Here is a 25,044-nt window from a genome sequence, read left to right as displayed (position 1 = left end):
TCCTCTTGGTGAGATTGAAGCCAGCTTCATCCAAGAAGATGCACTCATGAGGCCTCTCCATGGAATCCAGTTGAAACATTCTCTGTAGAAATGAACAAAAATACATTTTTGAAGTAACGTAAATGACATAGCATTCCAGGCGTCATGCCTCTGTATACATGTGTTGCATTACATTCAGCACAGTAAAGATGTACAGTAGTGCTGTATAATCTCTGGACATGATTACTTACTTGTACATATTGATATCGTAGCTCTTTTACCCTTTTAGAATTTCTCTCAAATGGTACTCTGTATGTTACAGTAATTTACTGAGACGTTCCACGACTGTACATACTGTACTGTAAGTTTGAGGGACCACAAATGATAGTCCACTTACCTGTTCTCTTCTCTGAATGTCCTGACGATGGGGGCCACAGAGAACCTGCTTATATTTGGTTGAACACGAGGTCCTGCTTCCCTCATACCTCTTTCCATGAACCAGAACATGGTGTATGATTGTTGCTCTAATTTCAAATGATGGCTCCTCTTCCTCCTCCTCCTCCTCCTCTGTCTCTTCCTCCTCCTCTGCCTCTTCCTCCTCCTCTGTCTCTTCCTCCTCCTCCTCTTCCTCTTCCTCCTCTTCCTCTTCCTCTTCCACTTCCACTTCCACTTCCACTTCCTCCTTCTCTCCTGCCCTCCATTGTAAAAATCACACATGCCATTTGGATTTGACATGGCTTTATATCCTGATTACCGATTAGGTGCAACACATTACTGATTTGAAACAGGTGTGTTCAATTTTGAGTTCTTGTGTGTTACCGATGACAACAGTGTGTTGCTTGTGTTTCACTTTTGGGGGCTGTGTTGTGCCATTTTGAGTTGAAGTGCACCACAATGCTACATGTGCTTTGTGAATGACAATGTGTTTACAGTTTTGCACAAAGAGTGATTCCGATTTGCTAGTTGTGTCTGACCACATGAGAAGTGTTTAAAGTTCTGCAAACTGGGTGATTCAATCAATAAAGTGGTTTGTACACTTTGATACTGTCAGTCAAACATACCTCTGTATACGGGATGTGGGAAACCCTGTGACTCCGCGCTGTCACATCTTCAGGATGCGTGCTTCAGGTTTTTCGTTATGAAATCCTCGGCCAGTTTTGGGTCTTTAAAGCTTGTGCGCACGCCATCCGTCGTCGTTATCCTCAGCTCCGCTGGGTACCACAGGTCGTAGCGGATTCCCTCACAGCTAGGGTCGAGAACCCTTTTGCAATTATGTAAGCAGATAATGTAATCTGAAAACTGCTGCCCTGATTAAAAAACAATGCAACTGATCTGAGATGGTATTCTCTCTGGAATGGAGTGGAATGGAAATTTTTAAGTGACCCAAACTTTTGAACGGTAGTGTAAGTGCACAATATAATAATCAATAAATAATATAAATGAGACCATACGTAAACAACATACAATATGTGGCTCCTACATTTACAATAGTAAAACTGTGTTCTTACTGTTTTTCAGAAAGTAATGGAAGTGAAAGCAATACAAACACCACATTCATTAGTATTTAGAGATGATGCAGACATCCAATGTGATGACGAAAACGTACCGCGTGATGCTGGAGAGAGGCAGGATTAATCACACTATTCTTTTTATAATTCCATAAATTACTAGAGACAAAATACTATATAGAAGAAAACTGCTGATTTTCATTCCTTCTTGTTTACCTTACGTAAAAATTGGTGTATTATAAAATCTATATCTTTTCTTTAAAGAAACTATTGAGTAGTGTGAAGTTACTTAAACTGTAAAGATGAAAAGTTTGTATTTTGTGTATTGGTGTTTGATGCTAGTGTTTTTACTCTCAGTGTGTTCTGAGTGACAGTGTGTGTGTGTGTGTGTGTGTGTGTGTGTGTGTGTGTGTGTTTTCAGTCTTTTCCAGGGAACAGTAATGCAGACAGCGTGGTTCAGTACAAACTGCAGCAGCCGGCGATCGCTCGCTTCCTCCGCCTCATTCCTCTGGACTGGAACCCCAGCGGGAGGATCGGACTCCGGCTGGAGACCTACGGATGTCCTTATAGTAAGCCTTGCAGACAAAGGAGTGGAAGCACTGCTGGCTCTTTCTTGTATTGTATTCACTTATTCATTCAACCTCTATTGATCCTGGAGAGATCATTGAGGGGAGACCCTCATTTTCAATGTCGTCAAGTCAGATTACAACGACAAATACAGCGGACCAGAAAGCACAATCATAAGAAACGTAGAAGGGCAATAAAACATTCAGATATGGAAAATGATTTGATGAATGCGTTAGGAAAATAGGCATGCAGACGAAAATACAGTTATGTGAAGCAGTTACAAGTTGAAGTTTGCAGGTTTAAAACCAGATTTCTAAGTTGTCCAAGAGGCACAATTGAGTTGATTTTAAGAAAGTGCTGTAATTTGTTCCAGGAGTCCAGGGTGCACTGAAACTAAATGCAGTTTAAAGCAGCACTTACAGGTAGGGAACCACCGAATCCAGATTTTTGGGGTTCAACCGAATACCGAATCCACTGGTTAAGAATTGAAACGGAATACCGACTCCTCCTCCCATCCTCAGTCCATTAACACAGTAGACGCATTAATGAAGTAAACAAATGGGTAACACCAGTTTTTAGCTGGGACTGTCCTTCCTTTACCTTACCTGAAGTTGCAGCATTCTGGCTGTTGTCTGTAGATTCCTTCATGCACAACTCGTATTATTTCGGATGTTTCATACCAAATGTTGTAACAGCGGCCATGTTGTGTATAGTTTAGGGTCCTCGCCACCAGACAAATCGGCATTGCAGATTGAACATGTAGCTGGACTTGAATGGCCTTCTTTTGACTGAAAGTTCCACCTACGGAAACACCTTCCCGTAATCAACGCCGCCGTCATTACGGCGACCGGCGTAGAGCGCGTAGTGCAAGTGTAGGGTTCGGTTCTGTGGAAAAAAATTCTAAGGTTCGGCAGAAACCAAAGCCCGTGAAAAAGCCCAATATTTGGCCCAATCCGAAGCCCAATCCTGGATTCGGTGCATCCCTACTTACAGGTGGTCTTTGGATATTGTGGGTGTTTATTTCATCCTGTGAATGGGCTCAGTGCATGAGTGGAACCTGGTCTCAATTTAACAAAATGTAAAAATACATGTCTCTTTCAAAACAGGGCCCTCCGTAGTTCTCTCTAGTCTTAATTGGACTGACTGGACTCTCTGGAGATGTCAGATTGTGGACACTGGGTGCACTAGCTTCATCTAAATGACCTGCTGAGTTTGTTTATTCTTCTCCAGGGAAATTTACTTTGCATGGAGGATTTAACAATGGCAAATTACTACCAACTGAGTAATCAGAGAGAGTCAGCATCTCACCAATCAATATGCAACACAATTCATTTGGTGCAAAAGAAAAGAGACACTCATTACACATCACAGCAATTAAATTGCTTGTGATTTCCCACAGACATAAAGGATGACAAACCCCCGGGCTGCCTTTTCTTGAAAGTGTTTCCATATTTCACAACTGATTTACACTTCTACCTTTGATATTAACCGTGAAAACAACACGTATCCAGCAAAACATATTGTTTTAACAGTTTATTTTTCATTTCTCAGATCACACAACACACGGGCAGTATCAGCTCCTGGCATCAACACAACAAACTGAACACACACATCCCACAAAACCATAGGTTTTGACTTTTCCCCATTCTGTTTATTTTTTTAAATTTTTTTTTAAGTTAAGCTACATATGGCAGTTTTCTTATTTGAATCAATAAACATATTAGATGAATTCTCCTTTCAAAAAATGACAAACACCAATGTCACTGCCGGTCTCTTTTCCGCCTTAAAAAAGTTTCACTTTCTCAGTGTTTGTAAGTCCTGTGAGTTTAGGATGAGCATGGCTTGTCCTCACTGATTTATGACTCCTCTTCATCTTCATCATCTTCACGGCTCAGTTGAAGAAGCAGGTGTTTGTAATATTTTGTCCTCTCAGGATAAACCCCCAACTGTGTCTTTGTAATGTTTGTTCACTACATTATTGTCCCTCATAAAGGACACCGCACTCATGAATATTAAAAAAAAACTCCACACATTTACAAATACATTTATCAAACACTAAATATTAATGTGCAAACGTGATCTCCATATGAACTGATATGAAGTGTCTGCGTGTCGTATTCTACAGTATCCCCACCCGTTAGCTTCTGTTTGATTTGGTTTCTCCTTCCATCTGTGAGGCTGTAGTCAGACTGGTAGCTTTAAAAATAAAAGAATTTCTGCTACTGTCATGATACAACACATACATACGCGTTGATAGATTTATGTACATTTACTGTAAAAAATAAAACATAGACACGTAGCATCAACACAATTATCACAGTAAGTTAAGTGAAAACTAGGGCTGGGTACCGAATTCAGTACTTTTTAGGCACCGACTGAAATGCCTCTAAAGTATCGAAAAATGCCTCATAATTAAATACACAATTTCAATACCTAAGGAGTAAATCTCATTAGCCAGTGAGCCAATAAGCATGCAGCAAGATCTAATAATGTCTGTGATTGGTTGTCTAACGTTAGATGTCGTAGAGACACGCAGGAAAAACTCAAAAATAATTCAAAAGATTTGTGCCGTAATGTGTAATGTTGTAATTTCTTTTGGTTTTATAAAATTGGTATTGAAAAAAGTATTGTTTAGGAACCTGTATCAAAGTCACGGTAAAGGTATTACATTTTTTTTTAACGATACCCAGCCGTAGTAAAAACATGTCTTGATTTCATAAGTCATCAGCTTTATGTAGCCTACAGCTCAATATTTTGGAGGATAAGGAGTCATATTGCTGTACCACTCGATACCCGCATGTTTAGTGTTCCCTGCATTCATGTGGCATAAAAGGTGCACAACACCCAATACCTGAAAGCTCTAAATGCTTGATACATGTAGAGGTCCAGACTATGCTGAGGCAACATAACACTGGAACTGGCACTAATTCATCATGTTCCTTCACCAAGTGGAAAGATGATTTATGATTAAAAGCATTTTGTGTCCCTTACTGTAAAACTGCTGTTTGCTGCTGTCCCCCCTGGAAGAAGATGGATTATGAGAAACATTTAAAAGATGGATTTTGATAAATACCCTGTGGTGGTCTGGAAATATTCTCAAGTTATTTAAGGCTACGGCAGATATATTAGTGTAATATGTTTATCAGCCAGTGTGACGGTTGGCAGAGGAGACGTGTTGTTTTCCTAGCGTGGCGTTCCTGAACTAATGTCGCATGCACAGCAGAATCCTCCGAGGAAAAACAAATGTAATATAGTGAAGGGAGCTGAAATATAGCTGTTAGCAGCAAACAGTTTACCACAGTGGGACAATTGTATTGTGGGTAATATTCTGTGATTGAGGCAATGCAACAAAACATTTCATGACTTGTCTCGGCAGACATTTCACGCTTAATCAATCAAATCTATAAAAATGGATAAAAACGCAACATCGGCGATACAACCTGAACAAACAGCACAGACATATTACCACTGCTGTCAGTCATACATGCACATATGCCCGCAATCAATTTTTTTTATTGTTAAACCAAAAAGTATTAGTGAAAGGTTGATATACATATTATTTTTTTTACAGAGCTACAGATTAAATGATAGTATGAGGGCAAAGTTTAGGTCATGAAGAGTTAGTAATATAGACATTTTGCGGTTTTTGTGCCAAATAGTTCTTTTCTGGTCAGTAAACATGTATAGAGATGAAGCTTTTATTCTGAAGGATTTGAGCTGGAAGTCATCTATTTTGACCTCACTCAGACCGTCACCACGGTCTTACCTTGAATGATGCAATCCTTCAACCTATCCTCGAGACATTATATCAACAAAGTCATGTGACTGACCTTAGGAGGCTGTTGTTTGTTGCTTACTGATCTTTACTGATTTTTTCTGTTTCAATTAGTGCTGTTAACTTGTGTGCCCCGTTTTCCCTGTTGGTGCCTCGGATCTACTTGTTTGTGTTTTTTCTTTCCCTGTTTGTAAGATACATTGGGAATTTGAGTTTCTCATTTAATGAGACTGCTTAGTTTGCAACTAGCCTACTTAGTTAATTGAAACATACTTTGTGTGTATTGCCTTTATCCCCTGTTCGCAGTGTCTGAGTACCTGATTTCCTCCCTCTTTTTTGCCATTGAGAAGTGTGTTGCATTTCTTTTCTGTTTTCTGTTTTTTGTTACCCTTTTTCCAGCTATCCGTAGCTGTTAGGCTCTGTTTGTTTTTTGTTCGCAAAAATTTTGCATTACAAAGTGATGGCGTCACACTCGTGCCATTGTTGCCGGGGGGGTCATGGTTGCCCGTGATGGTCATTGTGAATGTCCCTCTTGTTTGGGTATGGCTCATTTATTGGTGGACATTGAGAACCCTTGTGGAAGAGCTCATCCTGAGAGCCCGATGTGCAGAGAAATCTGTTCAGGCTTCAGCAGTGCAGCCTTCACAGGATGACATGGGACACGTTTCTAGGAAACACTCCCAGCAGCGCAGACGTGAGCACTCTCCTGACCATAGACAGGGACGGGGCTCGGGTGCACAATATGTTCCCCGTCCTTCTCATAGTCCGATTCGGTCTACGAGGGTTCTGGGTGACCAGTATCAGCAACTGGACTCTCTGTCACAGATCCTGACTGCCATACATGGTTTGTCTGATAGGTTAGGTAAGATTGAGGCTCAGCGTTCTGTGGCGAGAACCATGTCAGAGCCAGGACCCTCAAGGGATTCCTCCCCTGACGGGTTGCCCTCCTATCAGCTGGATGATTGTGATCACCCTGACGCCCTCTCCCTTAATGCCCCGGCCTCCCCTTTTGGGAGTGGTGGGCAGGCTGAGGATGTAGCTGAGTCTGAACAGTTTGACTCTTCGCGGTTTGGTGGGCTGTCCATTTTGTCCAACACAGGTGACAGTGAGCCCTCACTCATTGATATTATCTCCAAGGTCATGAGTGTGGCAAAAAGTGTGGGTCTTGATGTCCCGACTGTGCCCCCTGCTCCGGTGGATGGAGTGTGGGCAGGCATCTCCCAGTCCCAGCAATTGGTGTCATTTCCTGTGGCTGGGGATTATTTGCAGATGCTCAGAAAGGCCTGGAGCACCCCTATTCGGGCCCCTCAATTCAATGCAGGCTGCCGGAGATTGGCTAAAGTATAAAGTATAATATGCCCCCGGCACTGGTATGGGGGATATGCCTCCCGTTAAATGGGAAACGGCGGCTTTGACGTCTCTGGATCCGGAGCGTGTGACAATTACTCCACGCTGTCCGGTTAAATTCAATTCAATTCAATTCAATTTTATTTATGGTATCAAATCATAACAAGAGTTATCTTGAGACACTTTACAGATATAGTCTAGACCACACTCTATAATTTACAAAGTCCCAACAATTCCAGCAATTCCAGTAATTCCCTCAAGAGCAAGCAGTGCGACAATGGCGAGGAAAAACTCCCTCTTGGGAAGAAACCTCGGACAGACCCAGGCTCTTGGTAGGCGGTGTCTGACGGGCCAGTTGGGGATATGATAAACAGTGGCGATAATGGTCAAAATAATATGGAACAGTGACTTCAAATGGTAGTCGTAGTAGTTCATGTCATATCAGGGCGCTGCAGGGCGTTACAGGATGTAGCGTGGCCCAGCAGAGCATGGATGGACGTAGCAGGAAGCAGCAGGGTTCAGCAGGAAGCAGCAGGGTTCAGCAGGAAGCAGCAGGACATTGCAGGGCACCGCTGAGCTCAGCAGGGAGTGCAGCAGGACCACGGCGACAGCTGCAACCAGGATCTTGGTGCCAACGTTCTCCAAAGAAATACGCTGGGTGAAAAAACATAAGGACTCCGGGGAGTAAACTCCCCAGAAGCTAGGATTAATAACAAGCATTTCTGGGACGGGATGCACACAAATGGTAATAGAAAGGGAGAGGAGAGAGCAGCTCAGTGTGTCAAAGGAAGGAAGGAAGTCCCCTGGCAGTCTAGAACTATAACAGCGTAACTAAGAGAGACAGGTCATTAAAGGGTGCGATAAGACGTTTCGTGTGTCGGACAGTTCCTGCACTGTGTATCACATAAATCACCAGGGAGGCACCAGGTCTCTGCGCTGCCTCCAGGTTGCACAGGAACTCCTGTTTTGGGCTTTTCGGCATCTGGTTTTGCTCAGGGCGATTTACATTCCAGGAGTTGTGAACCGGGCAGCGGACATCCTGTCCAGGACTGGTCCTCCCCCAGGAGAGTGGAGACTCCATCCAGAAGTTGTAGCCCTCCTGTGGACTCGATTCGGCATGGCACGGGATGATCTGTTTGCATCAGCGGAGACTACCCACTGCAGGATGGTTCTCCCTGTTGCGTCATACAGGTCCCCCAGGTCTCCTTCATGGGAACTACCCTTGGTGCTGAAGGCCTTGACTCAAGCTCCTTATGAACCCATAGAACAGACTACCCTTAGGTTTCTCTCTCTTGGCTATATGTTCTGAATCCCTCTGTTCTGCCTAAGGTGGTTAACCCTCAGACTATTAACTAGGTGAAAGAGATCAGCTCCTTTTAGCTTGATCCAGCTCTTCTGCAGGGGGATGTGAGCCTGCTTACTTTATGTCTAGTGAGGGCACTCAGGGCTTATCTTGCCCGCACTCGGGCTCTGAGAAGCTCTCAAACCCTTTCTCTGCAGCCTATTCTGGGCAGGATCTCCCGGTCCCAGCTAATCTGGTGTTCCACTCGACCAGAGGCGTGGCTGCTTCCTGGGCTGCTCTTAGAGGAGTTCCTCTTTCAGAAATCTGACCTTGTACCTTGTCCAGGTTCTACAGAATGAATGTGGCATCCCCTGCACCGTTGGGTGACCTTGATGGTACTTGTCATCTAAGGTAAGACCATGGTGACGGTCTGAGTGAGGCCCAAATAGATCGTAACTTATGACTATATCTATGGATCTATGAGACCAAACAATGACTGTCACCATCTCCTGTTGCTCAGAACGGGCTGAGGCATTCCAGGCAAGAGGAAGAGACGTGGCCACTTGGATGCTCTTATGGACAGCGGCCAATCAGTCACATGACTTTGTTGATATAATAGGATAAGTTGAAATATTGCATCATTCAAGGTAAGACCATGGTGACGGTCATCGTTCGGTCTCATAGATTCATAGTTATAGTCATAATTGACGTTATTGTTGTTCAGCCTGTTCTCATGAACCATACGTTTGAAAATCTACGAAAAGATAAATACTGTGATTTGTATGATTTTTGTTGCTGTGTGCACCACATTGAGTGCAGGGAGGTGGTCGGAGTGGACGGGCGGGTGTTAACACTCAGGACTTTGAACCAAAACAAAAGACTTTCATCCAGGAAATGTGTGTTCCTTGGGAGTGTTTTAATACAAACCAGGATATTTGTCCTAAACTTAATTAGTAATTTCGGTGCCTAAACTTAAAGGTCCAATATTTAATATATTTACCGTAACAAATCCAACAATTACCCCAATGCATCATCAGATATTAAGGAAAATGCTAAGTTGAAATACTATGTTTTATGACAACAATGCTAATGCCAGTTTTTTCTCCTTTAAAATTTCCATTCCGTTCCGTGACCGAATGTCTGTTTGTGTTCTGGCCTGTGTGTTGTAATCAACTGCCCAGTTTGACAGCCAGGCCAGGTTGCCAGATATACCTGTGAAAACATAAACCCAGCAACAGCTATAATGTTACTACAGCCATGAAAGCAGCAAACAAACTAACAGGATCAACGGAGATAAATTCTACCCAACCTAAAAACAAAAAAAAAACAGTTGCGTGACCAAACCTCTGGAAAATATTGGAGATGTATTTGAAAGATGGAGACAGCTTAGAGCCCAAAAGGACGCTGAGTTGGTTAATTTCCTCCTGAACAGGTAAGCATTAGCTTCAGGCTAATTTATCACGGGCATTTTTTAATTTTGAATTTTATATCTAGAGTACCCGAGTTGGTTAACGTTACTCGCAAAAACAATAGAGACACAGCCAGTAAAGTGATCCTGACTGGTCCTGGCTAACGCCGCCATGCTAACCCTGCTAACTGCTAACGTTACAAGATGACCAGGCCAGTGGTAAGGTAAACAGCTGTTTACAACGTGTAGACTGTTCAGCGGCCATAGCCGACAACGGTGAGTTATTTTAAGCCATGAGAGGGGGGCTGTATATCTGGAAGAGAGGACCGTGAGTTTGCAGTGTGTTTAGCGATTGTTGCCGTAATTCTAAGCCAATAAAGTGTGTTCAGTCGGGTGGAGAGGTTGGCAAGGTATTGTCATTTTTGGCGGTTAGCACCGTAATTCTAAGCCAAGGACATGTGTTTGTCCGTCGAGTGGAGAGGACAGTGAGGTTGTTGTGTTTTTAGCGGTTCTTACTGTAATTCTAAGCCGAAAAAGTGTGTCAGTTGGGTACAGCGCTCCGCATGAGCACGGGCTTTTAGCTAGCATCTAACATTAGCTACTCCGCTGTGCTGTGAAGTAATGTCTGGCTATGTGAGACAAGCGTCTAGCAACATTGTTGTGGATACTGCGGTCTCAGCCTGGCAACCTCCGTGAATTTAGAGTCTGGGGAGGAGGGGGCAGGGGAGTCGACTCTCTCCAGTATTTTGAATTTGTACTGCAGTAACTATTTTAAACACTAGCTATAAGTTGTACATTTTCCACCTGTAACTTTCGTCGCCGCATAACGCTCACTTTTTCTTGCCTAAATTTAACGGTAATCTCCACCGAAATGACCGGCAGCTCGCGGTGCTCTGTACCCGGCTCACAGTCACCTATTCTCGGGTAACCTAACCACCAACTACCACTGACCTGATGGAGCACCATGTGGAGCACCGTAGCCGGCGTCGCAGAGCTCTGTAGCTGCTAAACAATCTACTAACTGCTGCTGATAGGACGAGCTGTGACGGAGGTCTGTAGCCTGCGACACCAAGCTCTGTAGTGGCTTAAATACCTAGCAACTTCCGCTATGTAGCTGATGTCACGTGACCAGTCAGAGGTCTCCAAGTTTTCATATGATATCGTATGTTTTAGAGTGCATAACCTTTCCTACGATATCCTACAAAACCATTTTTTTTGAGAATTTGCAGCTACAATCAATAGTTTTATATTAACATTAAATACATATTATATTATTATATGTCTACTTAGTGCTTGCGAGCATTTCACCGTCTTTCAGTTTATTGCTAATGCACATTTGCATTTAGAGTCTGTTAATGAAAAGACTACAAGGTAATTTGCTTTCTGCACAGACTAGGGTAAAAACTTTTCATTTGCAGACTCAACTCAAAGTAAAGGCACACACACTTAATGTTCCGGCCACATGATGTTTCCCTGACCCTGTACTGTACGGTTCAGCCCGTTGAAACCTTATTTCCCTGCAGTGTTCTAGAATGGTTTTGTCTCATTATGAATCGTTGGCCTCTACTGGGCTTTAGGATAACTAATAAAACTTTTGACACTTAAAAGGGGGCAAAATTGGTCTGAAGTTACTTTTTTTTAAGTTACATAACATAAAACGCCAAGTAATAGAACTTTTGCTTCATTGATTTGCAGGTCCAGTCAGAGAGACTGAGGGAAACATGAAACAAAGTTGAAGTTATTTCATCCCCGCTCCCCCGCTCTGCCCCTGCTATAGGCAGAAGAGTGCCAAGTTCTGAGCTATAAACAAGCACAAATCTGTTGGTGGGATACTTATAGGGATAATCATAATCAGATAAAATGTAATATTCTGGACTAAATGTCATGTAGGACTTAATTAGAATGGCTTGTTAGCATATTGAGTAGAAGATTAGACTTAGAGTAATGTTTCCAGCTTTACGCACTGAGGATGACTCTGGAGCTTCGTCTTGCTGCTCTGTAATCAGCAGGAAATACACTGTACAATCCAATAAGAGCATTACTGCAAGCACAGTGGCTGCTGTGTGATTGTGTGCGAGTCCTGGCATCAACAAAGAGTTGCCAAGTTCATTAAAAAAACGTTCAGTAAGACAAATTAGTTGAACGGCTGAAAAGGAAATGGATGCTGAACTCAGCTACTGCTTTTTATTAATTCAGTATTTGCAGTCTATTCTATAAAGCAGGAGTGTCAAACGCATTTTCCTTAAGGGCCACACTGGAAAAGAGAATCACATCAAGGGCCAGACATGTAGAGTTTATTGACATGCATACATGGAAAAAAGTGAAATGGATTGCTGCATGTCGCTTTTTTTGTAATTCTTTTGTAATTTTTGTTGCTTTTTTATGACTTTATTGTGGCTGTCTGAGACGTTGACTGATGAAAAGTGATAAACAAAATTCAGTCAGACCCTCATGCTGCTACCACAATATCACAACAGCAGGGAGAAATTCTGTCCAGTTGTCGGTGATTTTGTGTTTTAACGATAAAAGCATCAATCATATTTGCCGATTCTGAAATTAAATTAACAGCAACGCTACAGCGCACAATGGTGGACTTAAAGCTATAGTGTGTAGTTTCTTTCGCACCCATGAGGAATTCTAATCAATGACAACAACACTGTCGACACATCATCACATCACTGAAAGACAAAAAAAAAAAAAAACACAAACTAAAGTACACAGATTGTTACTTGTTGTTTTTGGATGTTAACGTATGTGAATCCTCCGTGTCTGTTTTGTGTTCCAGCCTCTAACGTTGTGAGTCTGGACGGCGGCAGCAGCGGTCTGGTGTACAGGTTGAGTCCCGGGCCGAGGCGCCCGTCCAGAGAGGCCGTCTCTCTGAAGTTTAAAACCCTGAGGAATTCTGGGACACTGCTGCACGCAGACGGAGAGGGAGGACTCGGCCTCAGTCTGGAGTTGGAGAGAGGGAAGCTACTGCTGCTGCTCAGACAAGGTACAGCACACCAGATACATACTCATATCCACTGTCCACAAATACTTCAGGGCACTGACATCCTGTCAAACATACTACTGCACAGTACAGGGGAGTATAGTCATATAGTCATATAACAATGACGTTTCATTAACGGGATCGTTCCGGTGCCGCCGGATGTCCGTCCCCTTCCTCTGTCTCTGTGTTGGCGTTCTAACCTCCGGTGGATTTGTGAGGACTATGGTTAACTGCTCCTCAGATCTCTGCAGGGGAAATCCAGACAGCTAGCTAGACTATCTGTCCAACCGGAGTTTTCTGTTGCACGACTAAAACTACTTTTGAACGTTCCACCAAAACAAGTTCCTTCCCGAGGCTATTTTGCAGAGGCACAGCAGCTCCATCCGGAGCTTAGTGTCTCCCAAGACAATTGTGATTAGTTTAAAGAAATAAAATAACCAGAACATGTTTTTTTCCCCATCCTGGAATGGTGTGTGGGCTAGCCAGACTTTCCTCCGCAGCGCTGTGGAGGAAGGTCTGGCAATAAGTATAATAAGGAGACAACAAGAAAACAAGACAAAAAACATTTGTAATGCTTAAAATTACAAATTTAACAATTAGCGCCTGTTAAAGACTTTAAAGACGTTCCCACTATGCTTCACACTAGTCATAGTTATATGAAGACCGTAAAGCTTCTGCATTCATTTCTTCATCACAATAGATAATTAAGAGATACTGTACATGTTTTGTCTCTTGAGAGAATAGCTAAAATATTCAATAATGTCTCACAAGGTAAGAAATACACCAAAAGCACACATAACACAACACATATCCTCTGACAGGGGAACATACCATTTCCATCTGAATTAGGGATGCACCGAACCCTAATTTTTGGGGTTCGGCCAAATACCGAATCCACTGGTTAAGATTCTGCCGAATCCAAAACCCAATACCGAATCCTCCTCCCATCCTCAGTCCATTAACACAGAAAACACATTCATGAAGTAAACGACGTCCACAGCAGTGTATTCTGGCTGCTGTCTGGAGATTCCTTCATGCACAACTCGTATTCTTTCAGATGTTTTATACCAAATGTTGTAACAGCGGCCATGTTGTGTATTGTTTAGGGTCCTCGCCACTACCAGACAAATCAGCATTGCAGATTGAACATGTAGGTGGACTTGAATGGTCTTCTTTTGACTGAAAGTACTGCCAAACAACACTTTTTCTGCTCACCAGTTCCATTTCCACTTTCTCACAGCCTACTGCATTGAACGCTCCACCTACGGAAACACCTTCCCGTCATCAACGGCGCCGTCATTACGGCGACCAGCGTAGCGCGTGTAGTGCAAGTGTAGGGTTCGGTTCGGCAGAAACCGAACACCATCAAAAAAGCCCACTATTCGGCCAAATCCGAATCCTGGATTCGGTGCATCCCTGATCTGAATCACCCTGCAGGTATTTAATAACCACTACTTGTTTGTGATTTCCAGTAACAAAAACAGTCTGATCAGCAAAGAGACATTTTGTTCTCTGTAGAACACCTGTATACGTTGGAGGGCAATATAAACCCCTGTGAGCTAACATTAGATTGGTTGTGGTTGGGTGAGATGGACAACACGCACGCTGCCGCCTGATTGGTTGAAATCTTGCGTTCCCCCTCCGCTGCTCTCTGTCTGAATGTAATTTAGAGCCTAATGTTTAATCAGCAACACACAGCTATCAATGTGCGGAATATTGAATTTTAACATTTCTATGTAATTGCAGCTGTGATGGATGGTCTCCGTTCACTGTAGCATGTGTTAGGGCTGGACTCTGCACACGACTGATGCACGACTTACAGTCGGTCCAGAGGGAGGTGTGTGTGTGTGTGTGTGTGTGTGTGTGTGTGTGTGTGTGTGTGTGTGTGTGTGTGTGTAAACGGGGTTAAACCAGAGGTTGTCAGGCTGCCATGCTGAATCATCACCATATGGCTCACCTCTCATTAGGAACCCCATCTGGCTGCCGAAATATTATCTCCATGCATCCATTAGGGGTAGGGGCGACAAACGATCTTGGATGCATCACGATTTTCTCTTGAAAGATTATGTCTCGATGCAGTAAAATGTAATAATACATAATAAATACGTAATAATAATAATACAATATATTATTGTCATAATATATTGCAACCAGATTTAGCAATAAGGAAATTGGTATCAAAAAGAGTTTTGTTTAGGAACTGGTATCGAAGACACAGTATTGGTATCGGTACCGTTTTGGAATTTTTATACCCGGCCCTAAAAGTGTGTTTGGCACGCTGACAACGCACTTGGCTGGGTGCCGCCTCTCCATTTCTCCTTGCCAAAAGTGTTTTCCTATCCCCTGCTTTCTCTTTATCTCCCCGTCTGTCCCCCTCTTAGATATATATTTCAAATGCTCATCATCCCAGCACCTGTATCTTCCTCCATCCATTCCTCTCTCATATATCTATCCTACCTTTCATCCATCCGACTCCTAATTCTCCTCCGTCCCTTCTCTTTCCCCTCCGTCTCCTCTCACAGCATTTAAACTTGTAGAAAAACTTCACCTGAGAAAAAGACAATGACGCATTTAAAGAAAGTCTTTTAAAGAAAGTGAAAGTAAAGAATTAGGTTTACAATAAGACCCAGACATCTTAGGAACGTCTGTTTCACCCTAACAGATGGATCACCTTGGACTGTCACCTTCCAGAAAAACACTTCACAACTCCCCTGTGATTTAAGTGAAGGCTGTTCCCCTTCAAACACATTCTGTCATCTTTTAGAACGACAGTTCCACTTTAAGGGCCCTATTTTAAGGATGTAAGCGCACGGCGTGAAGCGCATGGCCCAGGTGTGTTTAGGGCGTGTCCAAATCCACTGACGGCGGGTGCCGGGCGCATGGTTCTAAAGGGTTGTACTTAGTGTCTTCATTAATCAGAGGTGTGTTTTGGGCGTAACATGCAATAAACCAATCAGAGATCATCTCCCATTCCCTTTAAAAGCCAGGCGCGTTTGGACCTTGGAGCATTGCTGTTATGATGGAGGATTTGTACTGTAATATTTTTATTTGTAATCTTCTGCATGTGTGCTGCTGCGCGTCCCTGTGTGTGTAACAAACATAGTGTGCGTGCGCTGTGTATAAGCCTAGGCACATTTTACTAAATTGCTGTTAAAATAACAATGAAATGCTGCGCTATTGACTTTAGACCAGGTTTTTGTTGGTCAATGGTGGTCAATCACTTCCCGCTGCCTCAAGATAGCAATACGCCCAGAATGCACCTGAACACAGCTCCCTGTAAGACCAGCACGCCCATGGGCGCACAGATGGGCGCAGGTGCATTTGCTATTTAAATGACGCCGGCGCTGGACGGGGAACTGACAACTGTGTCGGTCTTAAACTAGCAAAGAAACTTGCGTCGGGATTTGCGCTGCGCTGTGTGCAAGATAGGGCCTTAAGAACGGTGCCATGTTAAAGATAGTCTGCATCCTAATAAAGAGAGACTGCAGCTCAGTGAGAGGAAATCCATTAAAATGATAACAGAGAGAGTGAGAGGTCAGAGCTCAGACCAACACTGAAAAACAACAGACAGACTCTCTTCTACTTCTTCCTCTCCTCTTCCTCTGTTCTTCTTATATTTCTGTACCTTTCAACTCCTGCATTTGTTACATGACTCTTTGCCTCTGTTTTCCTCCTCCTCGCCTCTTCTGTTCATGTTGTTTGTCTTGGTCGTTCTCCACAGATCTCCCATTGCTATATTTTCTCCACATCAGAAGAGACCATTTGCCTTTTTCAGCTCCCTCTGTCTCTGAAACACACACACACACACACACACACACACACACACACACACACACACACACACACACACACACACGCGCCCCTTTGATACTCCCCATCGGCTATCTTTTCTGTTTTTCTCTTTCTTCCTTCATTGTTATGTATCTCTGTCTTTTGAATATGTGTTTTTTTTTTTTTCAAAAGTATCCCTAAGCCTTTTTCAGTTCAGTGTCCTTCAACTTTCTGTCTCATACTGTATTTTCCACTTTATTTCTCCCTCCCTCCTATCTCTCTCTCCCTCTCTCTACATAGGCTTAGGTTACCGATTGTGTAAATTAGGTCATCTGCTGTGTGTGCGATGACCCTGGGCTCATCATGGTCCGCTCTGCTCTGTTAACACTAACACACCTCCAGGTCTGAACCCCCCCCCGGAGCAGATGCACTTCACTTTATGAGGCAACACTGAGTAACAGCCACTCTGACCTGGATAACCGAGGAAACAACACTAATATTTAGAAAAAACGACGGTAGATAAATCAGCCTTCAGATATAGCACTAGAACCACTCCCACTCTCCTTAGGTAAGCGTTTTCTTTGTCCTGCATGGGGAATATTTTTTTATTATATTTTGTTCAGGTTTTAGGAGTTATGATTTTTGTCAGTGTTGCTCTTTCCTTTTGTCATTTGTACAGCGTACCTTTTAGAGTGCTTTTGTTTAACATATTTCAGAACATCAAGTAGTGATATTACACTTGATACTGGAGCTTGTAGGCAAACGATAATAATGTATTGTAGCTAAAGCTTTGTATTGATGATTGAATCATAATCTCAAAGACATTCCAAGACTCATTTCAGTGAAAAGTCAGCAAATAGATTTGGTGAATATAGCAGAAAGCAACTAAGGCACTTCTACGCAGATCATAATTGGTGGTTTTCATTACTGAAATCACCCATTTTGAACACAATGGCCTGCATGGAAAGCTTAAGTGCTTTCAAAAAACTACTGTAAGTTTGCTGACTACTTAGTTCCACATGGTGAAACAATTGTTCCCTCATACGTTACAGTCACTTACTTTGCTGCACTGCAGGGTATAATCAGTGGACTCTGCATTAGTAGCTAATCCTGCACCACATATCAAACCACCCCAATAAATACGATAAAAGCACAATTCTTAAGTACCAATCGAAAATGCTGGGTTTAAACTCAGAGAAACCAGATATTTGGTTGCTGTCACTATTTAGCTGATGCAGGATGTGACTTTTGTGGCTTTATAGTGAACAGGTAGGTACAGTATAGTGGAATTAACACTTGTATTGAATGCTAATTTTACATAATCTAAGTCAATATCTCTACTTTCAGTTACTTTTGTGAAGTACCAACCCGTTCTCACTACCAACTTGTCATATAATGACGCTTGGTCAGTGGCTGTCAGCGTCAGATACGATGCAAAAATCACCCTTTAGTGTGTGTATGGAACTCACCGGGCAGAGCAGCTGCTCTGCAGCGCTGTAAGATGGTGTAGTATTGTGCTCATAAGTGCTCATATTATGCTTTTTGGCTTTTCCCCTTTCCTTTATTGTGTTATATATATTTTTTGTGCACGTTATAGGTTTACTAAGTGAAAAAGCCCAAAGTCCAACCCAGAGGGACTTACCATCTCCAACATAAAACACTGTTCACCAACTGCTCCAAACAGCTCTATTGTAGTCCAGCCTTTACTTCAGAGACCAACGTGCGTCACTTTGGAACACATGTTATAATGCTCGCCTAGCTGCTAGCATGGCACGCCCTCATACTCTGCTTCTGACTGGCTAGTAGTCCTTACCTAGGTACTGTCAGGGCACGCCCTCATACTCTGCTTCTGACTGGCTAGTAGTCCTTAACTAGGTACTGTGCATGTGTGACTCCTAACAAAAATGGAATAGAAGTGAGATGTCTCACTCAGTAGCTAAAACAGAGAGCTCAAAACACAGGGTGAAAAGAGGAGCTGCAGCAATGTGCAGTACAACAAAACTATGGTGTTTTCTGAAAATTAAACCACAAAAACCTGTTCTGGTACAACCTCTAAATACAATTATGAACCTGAAAATGAGCATAATATGAGCACTTTAAGTGGTAGCGAGTAGTATGAAAGACCGAAAATCCACGTAGGGAGGTTGGTTGGTTGAGGTGGTGGTGGTGGATGGGTCAAACATCACAGCACTTTCACCCAGGAGAGCGGGGTTTGTGTCCCGGTCTTTTCCCGTGTATCACTGAAACATACATTTTGTAACCCCACCCACCATCTTTTCCTAAACCTAACTGTCCTGTTCTTGTGCCTCATCTTAGTTAAACGTACGTCCCGACCCAGAGCGTCAAAATATGACGCTTAAGGGCTAGACGCTAAAAGAGACTTTTTGCGTCAGTAACAAACGTCAAAGGCACCTGACCAAGAGTTGCGTTTTGAATGCGCTGGGAGTGAGAATGTGCTGCAACTAAATAATGATTCTTCATGATCATTTCTTCTATGTTTGACACAGAGGAAGATACTGCAACTGCTGCGAATTGGACTGTCCTCATTTTGTTATCTTGTGTCCACAGTTTGGCTTATGATGCAGAATTGACTCTCTGCGTTCAAACTACAGAAATGTGGATGATGGTATCTCGCAAACTGCCTCACTTCACCTTTCTTACTCTTTGCTTCAAAATAAATAAGAAAACTTCTGAGGCGGCAAAAATCCTCCAAACAAACGTCTCACTCTGTGCCCCAAAGCTGTGGATCGTTACAGAGCTTCTGATTTGGGCTGAATATGTGACAGGCATGGTGCTTTATGAGAGTCAATAGCTGAAATGATTATACCAGCCTGTTTTCTGATAAGAGCTGTCAGTGTCTCTCTCCATAATCAGATTTTGAGCGGCGGTAATATAACAGCAGACAAGATGCAATGAGGTGATTCTGCCTTGAAGACATGTGCAGAATGATGAAGTAAAGAGTTATGCACAGACTATGATGTAGTTTTTAGACTCAATCCAAAACTCTTTGTATTAACAAGGCCCCAGACCCCTGCTGACATTGGCTCTTAACCTTCCCCCCCATTCCTAGACACTACACTTCATTCATTTTCTTTTGCGCAGAATTTAACATAGTCTCTATCCTTCTTGTGATTTAAAGGTGCACTATGAGTTCCTGCATGGTTTCAACACAATTTCATTTTTGTCTCAAACCGTAGGCATCTCTCCTTGATCCGCTAGCTGCCTGGCCCCTGAACACACCGTGAAGAAGCCCGGTCTCGGGAGACAACACAGGGGTCGTAAATGTCAAACAAACACTAGGGGCACAGGCTGTCCACCAAAATACAAAAAACCACGTTCCAGCCAATTACCGACAAGATGGTTGGGGGAGGGGGTAGGGTTTAGTGACAGTTAGTCAGTTAGCCATGACAGTTACGGAAACATGGGGGGGAGGGGCGAGCTTGCCCTGTTTTGTTTTGAATTTACTTGGAACGTCAACAGAAGTGACCATGCAGGATCTCATAGTGCACTTTTAAGTGCCAGTGAACACAAACTGGCGCTGCCCATCATTCACTGCAGTAGTTTCCCAGGCGCGATTTATTTCCTTAATGTTAAACAGCTATATTGTATATATTTGTTTCTGCATTTAATGTACATTTCATAAATAACGTTTAGTCTTCTGATTGTCTGCCACCTGTCTGTGCAACCAAACCAACACTACCATTGTCTGTGTATGCTGACCACTGTACAGTTCTACTAACAGTTTACTGTCTTGTTCGTGGGCACATAGTTCAACACATTCAACTCAGTTCATTAATAAAAAATGAAAGCTAGGTTTGGAAAATCGACCTGACAGCGTACAGGGACACTTCCTCTTCTTCTCTCATTGCTGTCTAGCAAGGCATGGAATGGATTTACTTCAGACAGATGTCATTTTGCAAAGCCCAAATGCACAGCTTACTCTGCTGCTCTGTCTTTGATTCCAATATTCAGAAAAAAACAGACCACTGTTTGCGAAATGTCAAATTTCTAGGTTATTGAGACCCAGTTCTTGAATGTCCTGTATTCGAATTGAGAAATAAGCTACGGAGCTGCAGAATCATGCCTAATTGTATATCTATAACACCTACACTACTGGTCAAAAGTTTTAGAACACCCCAATTTTTCTATTTCTTTATTGAAATTTTAGCAGTTCAAGTCCAATGAATAGCTTGAAATGGTACAAAGGTAAGTGGTGAACTGCCTGAGGTTAAAAAAAAAGTTAGGTTACCCAAAACTGAAAAATAATGTACATTTCAGAATTTTACAAAAAGGCCTTTTTCAGGGAACAAGAAATGGGTTAACAACGTAAAGCTGTTCTGTAGCAATGGAGGTTGATCAACCTTTGAAAGTTGGTGCTACCAATTCCTACAGGTGTTCCAACTTGTCTGGATTAAAACCCCTCTGTTTATATAATAGTATTGTTGGAACACACTGTGGTACATACCCTCGTGAGCATTATTTCAACAGTATTGTACTGCAGAAAGTAGTGTGTTGCCATAAAAATGGCGGGAAAAAGGCAATTAACAATGGAAGAGAGACAGACCATCATAACACTTAAGAATGATGGTCTTTCCTACAGAGAAATTGCGAAGAAAGTCAAGGTGTCAGTGGGTACAGTATTCTTCACCATCAAAAGGCACTTAGAAACTGGGGGAAACTCTGACAGGAAGAGGTCTGGCAGACCCAAAGCCACAACAGAATCAGTTTCAGAGAGTCAACAGCTTGCGTGATAGGTGGCTCACAGGACAACAGCTTCAAGCACAGCTTAATAGTGGTCGTAATAAGCAAGTCTCAGTTTCAACTGGAAAGAGAAGACTTGGAGCTGCAGGTTTGATAGGTCGAGTTGCAGCAAGAAAGCCATTGCCAAGACGTCAGAATAAGAAAAAGAGGCTTGCCTGGGCCAAGAAACATCGTCATTGGACTACTGAAGACTGGAAGAAGGTGCTGTGGACTGATTAATCAAAATTTGAAATCGTCGATTCATCACGCAGGATTTTTGTACGCCGTCGAGTAGGCGAAAGGATGTGTGTGACTTCAACTGTCAAACATGGAGGAGGAAGCATGATGGTCTGGGGTAGTGATGGTCAAATGGTCAAGCTTCGCGAACCAGTGTCTTTACTTTCTGAGCTCACTAGATGGTGCTCTCGGTTCAAAAAAGGGTTTGAAAACCAATTGAATTGCCATTCATTTCACCTTTTTTTTAACAGAGAGCGCCATCTAGTGAGCTCAGAAAGTAAAGACACTGGTTCGCGAAGCTTCATTTGACCATCACTAGTCTGGGGCTGTTTTGCTGGATCCAGGGTCGGTGATTTGTACAGAGTAAAATGCACCCTGAACCAAAACGGCTACCATAGCATTTTGCAGCACCATGCAGTACCCTCTGGTATGTGCCTAGTTGGTCAGGGGTTCATCCTACAGCAAGATAATGACCCATGACATAAGTCCAAGCTATGCCAAAGATGGTAAGCTTAAAAACATGGAGTGGCCAGCACAGTCACCACTTAAACCCCATTGAGCTGGTTTGGGATGAACTGGACAGAAAAGTGAAAGCAAAGCAACCTACAAGGGCCACACATTTCTGGGAAGTTCTGCAACAGAGTTGGGAAGAACTTTCTGAAGAATATTTGATTTCCATTGTAGAAAGAATGCCACAAATGTGTTCAGTTGTTATATCTGCCAAAGGGGGCTACTTTCATGAGTCAAAAATATAGAATACATTTTGGTTTATAAATTGATTCCATGATTTCTTTTTTAACTTAAATTATTTATTTGTTCTATTCTTTCATTTCAGAGTACAATAAGACATTGAACTGCATGAATTTCAATAAAAGCCTGGAAAAATTGGGGTGTTCTAAAACTTTTGACCAGTAGTGTAGTTTACAGTAATTAGTTGCTCTTAAATCCAGGGGATTATGAGAGGCAGCAAGTCGCGTCATTATCACTATACTTTCAATGGTTTCCTTATTGGACCAGGACTGTGTGTAGCAACACAAAGCTCACTGTGAAATACAATATATAAGTAATTTATTACTTTAAATAGTATTTATAAAGATGTAAGTAAAACCTATGTTTGTGCAAGTTGCACTTAGTGCAGTATTGTGATGTTGAGTCTTATCTAACACTCAGTGATGAAGTGTTAAAAAGTTGTATTGCCAGTGGTAGGAATGATTTCTTGTAGCGGTAAGTGCGACACATATTCATATCAGTGGAGTGATTTTGTATTTGTTTCCACTCTGAACTCTCACATTGCTTCATGTTGCTTGCTCTTTCCAGTCATTTAGCCAGTTATCAAATCCTCCATTCAATGAAACTCTCAATCCTAAGGTCTTCTCCCTCTCTTCTCCACCTCCAACATCTGATTATGTTGAAGTCTTCCTCTCATATTGATCTCTCTGTCTCTCTCTCCACTCGTTCAGACTGTAATCAAATAACTCATCGCAATAAATGTGTTGACAGGACAGACTTCGCCTGTTATTTATGGTCTACATCCTAACCTTCTCTCTTTTTGGATGAAGTTTTTTTTTTTTATCCAAGCTGCAGACAAATAAACCCTCTCACAAAAGGGGCTGAAATATCTCAAATACATTTGTCCATCATCTTCCAAACTGTCTCTGTTTCTCTCTTTGAAGTTGGATTTGTCTCTCCCTAAAGAATAGCTAATACATTTTTAATGGCTGACTGTATTCAACTTCAAAGTTTCTCTTCCAGTACTTTTGGTGGGCAGAATCCACTTATTTTGACTTGCTCATCAATCATTGATGATGTTTTACTATGAACTATGGTTGCTCTGCAGGTTTTAAGCATTATCACTCGTTTGGCTCCAGTTCTCAGTGCATGTATGCAGATACGCTGCAGTCCCTAATGAGCTGAGAGAGAGGCCGACCTCGGCGTGCTCCTCTCTGTGGGAAACAGTGAAAAGGGAAATATTTAGACACAACATGGAGGCTGGTGTGTTGTAGCTGTCATCAGGCGTGCGCTCCCATGACACCAGGTCAGGTTGTTAGAAAGAAGCAGACCTGCGGGTCAGATAATGAGAGGACAACAAACACCAGACTGTCACATCACATCACTAAAGATAGGAAAGGAGAAAACAACATACATAAAAAATAAAATAGATTACTTATATTTAGTAGAAGCAAGGTTCACACTACCACCTAGCCGCCTGGTGTACATACATACACACACTTTTGCGTCACCATGTGCACACAGATTTCCCCCCCAAAACGCTTGTCTAAATGCAGAATTAAAAGTGAGAACGCAACGCCACTTTTGCGTTTTCTCTTCAGATCGTTTACGTCTAAACATAACACCTTAAATTGCCTCCTCGAGTCCTCCACTTGCCTCCCTTCCTCGCATCTTAGTCCCTCCCACCGAGGAGGCACGGGAGAGACACAAGAGCTGCAGCTCATGGCCCTTATTTGATAGCTCCTTGACTCCTCAGTCCTCAGTTGTTCTGTCCCTCCTCGGTGAAGGCTGTCTCAAAATTCTTATTTCTGTCCCGAGGAGCGAGCATTGAGGAGGGATCATTGAGGAGCTGTAGGCGAGGATACACGGGAGCAGCCTTCATGGAAGCCGTGCAGCTGAAGGAGTTGCTAACTTCGCCCCAACAGCTGACAAATTCATGTGATGCTTCAGAGGAAAGGATGTCTCATCCCTCTACAACACATTTGCTTGTTTCCTCTCTCCTCCCGTGATTTCCTCACGTCTCTCCCGTGTCTCCTCGGTGGGAGGGACTAAGACGCAAGGATGAAGACAAGCAGAGGAGTCAAGGAGGCAATTTGAGCGACATGAGAAGCACCTCGTGAAATCATGGAAGAGAGAGGAAACAAGCAAATGTGTTGTAGAGGGATGAGACGTCCTTTCCTCTGAATCGTCACATGAATTCGTCAGCAGTATGTGTTTGGGCGGAGTTAGCAACTCCTTCCTTGTGTTTCCTCGCCTATAGCTCCTCAATGATCCCACCTCGATGCTCGCTCCTCAATGGCAGAAATAAGGGGACTGAACATCTTCCGGTTCAGCTATCAAAAGAGGGTTATGAGATGCAGCCACTGAACCCCGAATTGCTCCCGATGCTGCACCATCTGAGTTAGAATGTGTGTGAATGTTAATCTGATGAGCAGGTGGCACCTTGTATGGCAGCCTCGGCCACTAGTGTATGAATGTGTGTGTGAATGGTGAATGGTGTCTGTAATATGTTAAAGTGCTTTGAGTAGTCGTTAAGACTAGAAAAGTGCTATTTAAATACAGTCCATTTACTTTTAACCAGAATAGCAGACTTCATAACATTGAAAAAACACACTCACAACTCCAAGAAAACGAATGAAGTTTGATTTTATCTTTAATGCATACGATTATTTTCTTCTTTTGTAATGTTTAGTTTAGACTTTGCAAATGGAA

General features: G+C 42.7%; 1 pseudogene; it reads left to right on the top strand.

The window, feature by feature from the left end:
• LOC114564962 (contactin-associated protein-like 4) overlaps nt 1-25,044 on the top strand; it is a 177,860-nt pseudogene that overhangs the window by 61,258 nt on the left and 91,558 nt on the right.

Source organism: Perca flavescens, chromosome 12, assembly GCF_004354835.1.
Source record: "Perca flavescens isolate YP-PL-M2 chromosome 12, PFLA_1.0, whole genome shotgun sequence".
Taxonomy (NCBI): domain Eukaryota; kingdom Metazoa; phylum Chordata; class Actinopteri; order Perciformes; family Percidae; genus Perca; species Perca flavescens.
The sequence above is the reverse complement of the archived record's forward strand: the minus strand, read 5'-3'. Positions and strand labels throughout refer to the sequence as shown.